Source organism: Elephantulus edwardii, unplaced genomic scaffold, assembly GCF_000299155.1.
Source record: "Elephantulus edwardii isolate Elephantulus edwardi_28Jun2011 unplaced genomic scaffold, EleEdw1.0 scaffold00049, whole genome shotgun sequence".
NCBI lineage: Eukaryota > Metazoa > Chordata > Mammalia > Macroscelidea > Macroscelididae > Elephantulus > Elephantulus edwardii.
The window spans coordinates 2,439,951-2,446,420 of NW_006399799.1; positions in this window are offsets into that span (position 1 = coordinate 2,439,951).

Genomic DNA, 6,470 nt, shown 5'->3' on the forward strand with positions numbered 1-6,470 from the left:
GGGTTGCTGTTCCTGGTGGGTCACTGCTCTTGGCAGGTCACTCACTCAAATTCCAGCTGTCCTGCATGCTCCCTCTGGTTCTATCCCTATGGCTCATTCCCTGCAGCTCTGTCCGTGCAACTTGCTCCTGGTCCGGCTCAGCTCCCTGATGGCGCTTATCTGTTTGACGTTCATGGAACTTCTTGCATTTAGATTTTCTCAGTTTTCATGATCCCTGGAAAGTTTTCTTCTAGTACTTGTTCCACAATTTTCTCAGTGCTTCAGTCCTTCCCCCTTGCCCCTTATTCTCGAATTCTAATCACATGTATTTTATTCTGTTTGAAGTTATCTCACATTATTATAATGTTTTCTTCATTTTCCTTCCATCTTCTCTTTGTTTTTTCTTCTAGTATGTTGCCATCGAGGGTCTTCTAGTTCGTTGATTCTTTGTTTTATCCCTTCTATTCTGCTCTTTTGTCCCTCTAACATATTAAAAATTATGCCATTTCAGTCTTGACATTCTGGATTGCATTTTCATGCATTTCTGTTGTTTTTAGCATTGTGTTGATTGTACCCTCTCTGTCATGTGATATTTTAAATTTGTGTACCTCTTTATTTAAGGTTTCAGTTCTTCTATTTGTAGCAGTACCAGTTCATGTAACTCCAGGTTAATATGTTTCTTCTGCATCCCTGTCTCTGGGTTACTCATTGTGTCTGTGATGTGGTCTGCATTTTCAGGAGGTTTTTTTTTTTTTTTTTTTTCCATAGCGTTTGAACCTGATGGCTGCTTCCTTGAAATTACATGAATTTCTATTTTGGTATGTATGAGAAAGTTTCTGTTGTGTCTCTGTGGGTTGTTGTCAGATCACTCTCTAGATGATGGTATTGATAAGTGTCACATTTCAAGTATTGCCCCCTATTCAGTTTCCCAATGGCAATCTATCCCCAAGTCATCTGTGTGTGGCTTTGTACCACATTTCCTGTGCAAGCTTCTCATCTGGTTGGGCAGGGTGTGAGAGTCTCTTCTTTTTCCCAGCTGTGATGATCCCTTTTCTCTCTCCTGCTCTGTAGTTTGATGAGGAGGTGATTTCCTTCAGGGGTAGGCAAAGTCTCAGAAGTGGTGACCAAGATATTTTGCTCAGGGAAAAGGCTCAGAGAAGTGTCAAGAGTCCAACAGTGTAGTCTACATGTCTCAGTTGGTGTTAACAGCTGACCTGCACATGTATCTTCTTTCCTGCTCTCCTGTGGCTAGTTTTGATGGAGTTGATCCTGCCTGAGCAAAGACCCAGGAAAGTGCTAAGTTCCCAGCATTTCAGTTTTCAAAAGTCTTAGTTGGTGTCAATGACCTGTGAGCCTTACTCCTCTCTCAAATAGGTTGTTTGCCTTTCTATTTTTCATTATTTTTTTACAAATATTGAATATTCACAAAATAGTCACTATTTTTTGCCAACTTTGTAAAATGTATCAATTCTTCTTTGATTATTCTTATTAGGTACAACTTTCATATGCCTATGAGGTTATTAAAAAGACTATGTGTTGAGTCAGATACACTGTAATTTTCAAACTGGCATATTTGTTGTTTTTACAGTTTCAAGATGTCTTTCCAGCAGATTTGCCCAATGTTGTTCTTGTTATTGTTAAGTGCTATCGAGTCGCCTGTGGCCCATAGCAACCCTATGTACAGTAGCTCTGAAGTCGGCTCCATACTGAGGTTGTCTCACTAATTCTGACACACCTATCCCCATATCCCCAGTTGCTGTATCAATCCATCCCATCCAGGGTCTTCCTTTCCTGTGCCATCCCACCACCATTCCAAGCATCATGTCTCTCTCTAAGGACCAGTCTCTCCTGGCTATGTGCCCAAAGTATGTAAGATGGAGCTTCAAAATCCTAGCCTCCAAAAAGAAACTTGGTTTCACCCTCTCCAAGATAGACTTAATCTGTTTTATTGGCTGTTCATGGTGTGTTCAAGACACTTCTCCAGCACCACTACTTGAAGGCAAAATTTCTTCTTGTCATATGTAGTTATTTTCTAGTTTTCTAATACATAGCAAATAATAGAGAAGACCATGGCCTGGGTTAGGCATACCTTAGTCTCTAAGGTGACATCATTGTTTTACAGTACTCTGGAGAGATCCCTGACAGCAGATTTCCTCAGTGTAATTCACTTTTTTATTTCATGACTGCTGGTGCTAAAAGTATTGATTTGTTTTCTTCATGGACTATATTTTGTATATCTTCCCACAGCTCATCTGATTTTTGCTCATTAGTGTTCAAGGCCTCAAACCTGTTCCCGAGTTGGTTTTTAAATTTGGGGGGGGGCGGGGGATAGACTCAAGATCAAATTTTGATTTCTGTGGATATGATTTGACCTTCTTTAGCTGTAATTTGAACTTGCATATTAGTAATTGATAATCTGTTCCAAGATCAGCACCTGGCCTAGTTTTCACTGCTGATACTGAACTTCTCCAGGGATTCCTTTCACAGATGTAATTGATCTGGTTTCCATGCATACCATCAGGTGAGATATATGTGTATAGCCTGCATTTATGTTTCTTACAAAAGGTGTAATCTAATGCAATATGCCATTTGATTTATTGGCTGCAGCTTCCATGGAAATTGATTATGGATTCAAGTAAATTTAAATCTTTATTGAGTTCAATATTTTATATGTTTCCCATATCTCTCATTGATCCATTTGTGAGCATTATTGTTTTCTCTATATTGAGGTGTAATCCCTACTGCCTTTGATCTTCATCAGGAAGTGCTTTAAGTTCCCTTCACTTTTAGTAAGAAAGTTTGTGTATACCAGGTTGTTATAGAATCTTTCTCCAATCCTAATGTTACATTCTTCTTCATATAGTCTAGCTTCTCAGATTATTTTCTCAACATACAGATTAAGAATGGTAAAATGATACAATACCAACACATATTATCAGAAAGCATCCCTTGGCTTTGTTCAAACAACTGCCTGTCTCCCTATGTACACGTTCCTTATGAGCAGAGTTAAGTATTCTGGTATCTCTATTCTTTACAATAGTATCACGGCCCCTTTATCAATTTAAATTATCATTCCTTTGAATATTGCACTTTCCCTATTCTATTTTCTTTGAGAACACTAGAATTAATGGTGAGAGGGCAGGGAAAACTGAAGACAGAATGAATATCCAGTGACCTCTCTAGGTTATAATATTTTGTGTGGCAGGGCAAGAAACTCAGACTCAATAGAGAAGCTCAACCTGGGTCCATGGTAATCAGATAATGGTATACTACATGGTGTTTACACTGGCCACTGCAAGCTGATTAATGTGTGTGTGTATAATTGATAAGAGACACCACAAGGCTTGGGGGTGGGGCTGTGTGGCAAAAACCCAACCTAAAATCCTGATTTTCCAATTTTGACTTTGAGAGGCTTGTCATTGGTGATAATCCTTGAAAATTCATTAGACTTCCCAACCAAACATAACTGAGACTGTGCTTTTTCAACCAAACAAGTTCTGAAATAGAACACCTGAGCCTTGATTTATCTGTAAAATGGAACAACATCTGCTCAGTTGATTGCATAGTGTGAAGTGTAGTTATTAGAAACAGAAACATACACACATGCAACAACAACAACAAAAACAAACCATTATATAAGGAAACAAAGATTCTCACAACTGGGCCAATTGGCAGCATCAGGATGTTGGATGGTGAAGAGATTGAGATTGTACACAGCTTTAGTGTGCTTGGCTCTACAATCAACACTCTTGGCACCAGTAGCCAGGAAATTAAAAGGCACATTGCTATGGGAAAGTCTGCTGTTAGGGACCTCTCCAAAGTGCTGAAGAGCAATGGTGTCTCTCTGGAGACTAAGGTGCATCTGATACAGGCCATGGTCTTCATAATCACTTGTTATACATCAGAGAGTTGGACAATGACCAAGGAGGATAGCAGGAGAATTGATGCCTTTGAGCTGTGGTGCTGGAGAAGGGTATTGAGAATACCACTGACTGCTAGGAAAGCAAACAGATTCATACTGGAAAGGGTTAAACCGGGTGGCTCCTTGGAGGCAAGGATTCTGAGGCTCCGTCTAACATACTTTGGACATGTTGTGAGGAAAGACAAGTCCTTGGAGAGGGACATCATACTTGGGAGGGTGGAGGGACAGTGCAGGAGGGGAAGGCCCTCTATGAGGTGGATTGATTCAGTGACTGGGATAATCAGGATGGGAGTGTCAGAGACAGTGCGATTGGCACAGGACAAAGCAGAGTTTAGGGTTGTTGTACATAGGGCCGCTATGAGTCACAAGCGACTCGACGGCACAAAACAACAACAACATTCACAGTCCCAAACAGATAGTTTGTTCACAGGAATCCATGCCTTATGGATAGTAATGTTCATGGGTTATAGCCTATTTCTTTTTCTAAGCAGAGGGAATGGTATGATTTCCTATTCTCCTTTGTCTTACACTCAAATCCATCAGCTACCTTTCCTCTGTATAATTATTGCATGTATCAGGTATTCATGTTTTATGAGGCTGTAAGTGTCTAAGATTTTGAAAGGGAGTTAATATTTGTTAAATATTTATAGTGTGCCATCTGCTTTTTCCATTTACAACTTAATTTATTTCACCATTCTAGCAACTCAACAGGTTTGGATTAATTTACTCATTTTAAAAATGAGGAAACTGGGGCTCAAAGAGTTCATGGGACTTGGAACGAGAATTTGAGTCCAGGTCATTTTGACCAAAATAAAAAAGTTGAAACATTCTTTCAGCTTTATCACCATATATGTGAATGATGAGAAAGAACATGGATGAGTTATTTGAGAATGTTCTGTAGTTAATGATGTCAATTGCTTTAGTAAAACTATTAACTGGAAAAGTTACCAGGTGGCTATCTGAGCAGAATACTAAATTATATGGGAAGTTTAAAAAAGAAGAGAATATTTTGCATTGATTTTGAGGAAGGCCTATTGAACAAGAAGTATAGTTACTCTTTATAGTTCTTCAGTTGTATAAACCATTAAAATACTTGACTGCTAACCAAGGTTGGAAGTTCGAGGCCCCCACAGAACCTTACAGAAGTCCTGGTGATATAGTTCTAAAAATCAACCATTGAAAACTCTGTAGAGTTCTTGCCTGGCACTCATGGGGCCATCATAAGCCAGAGTCTATGCAACGATAACTGGATGTTGGTAGAATGGACCCTTATATACAGTGCATATGGTCTTCTAGTTGACTAACAGTGACCTTCTATCAGATTTCTGAGGGTATAAATCTTTATGAGAAGAGATCGCTCATTTTTCTCAGTCAGAGCAGCTAGTAGAGTACAATTGTTGACCTTTTGTTTGGCAGTACAAGGTGTAACTCACCAAACCAACTGCATATTCAGAAGGGATAAAAAGCCGAACACAGACAGCTTTAACAAATGAGCAAAACAGGCTAAATCTAAGTATACATATATATATTGAGTGGTGGCTCTGAGCATGTGGAGGCCAGAGCCTCTATCTCTGTTAATGGGATCACTTGGCTCACCACAGCCATGATGAAGGCAATTATACCCATTATATGTAGATGTGTTTTCACCAGTGAAGCTTGGTTTGCAAATAGGCATTAGTTTTCCTTTGATTTCTTTTATCTTGCAAAGTCCTTGTAAACTCATCAAAGTAATACTTGGTACACAAATAGGTAGGAAATAGAGAGAGGAGAAGAAACCAGCCCCTATTGTTGAGAGACATGGCCTGTCTCAGTTTGGGCTGTTGTCATAACATATCTCGAGTTGTGGGCACAGATATTTTTATATCACTTGAGATCTTAGGCTCATAAATGTGGACTTGGGAAGAAAATTGAGCTTCTGTTATTTGCGTTTCCTATGATTATGTCTATAAGCATTGTATTTTGAGACATCATTCCCAGAAGAGAAAGAAAATTTATGGCTTTTCAAAATGCAAGGAGATTATAAAAAATACATGAAATCAGTTATGGAGGTTGTGAATCTTAAGTCATGGTTCTTCTTGTGCTGGGATGGTACAAACATTGCAAATTTTTCATCAAGATGGAAAAGAAACAGCTTTTTCAGAAAGGTGTCTTGATGAGTGTACCATAAACTTCCCTCTCTCCACATGGAGTCCTCCTTTCTTGTGTTCTCAGATTCAAGCCCTGGAGGTTGGAGATATTCCTGAGACACAGGGTAGACACAGAAGAAAGAGGGGACATTTCAGAGGTAGAGAGTCATAAGACTTGTGGGGTTTAAAAAAATATTCCCTGTTGGACTGAAGAATTTCTGGTTTCACCGTGCATATCATGTTGGATTGCTAACCAAAAGGTTGATGGTCTGAATCCACCAGCCTCTCTAAGGGATAAAGAGGACTAGTCTCCTCATGGAAGGTTGTATAGTCTCAGAAACCAGATAGAGGGTTGCTATGAGTTGAACTCAACTTGAAGATAGAAAAAGGGATGTATATTTTCTACCCTACTAATTCTGAACTTGTCTTTTTTTTTTTTTTTT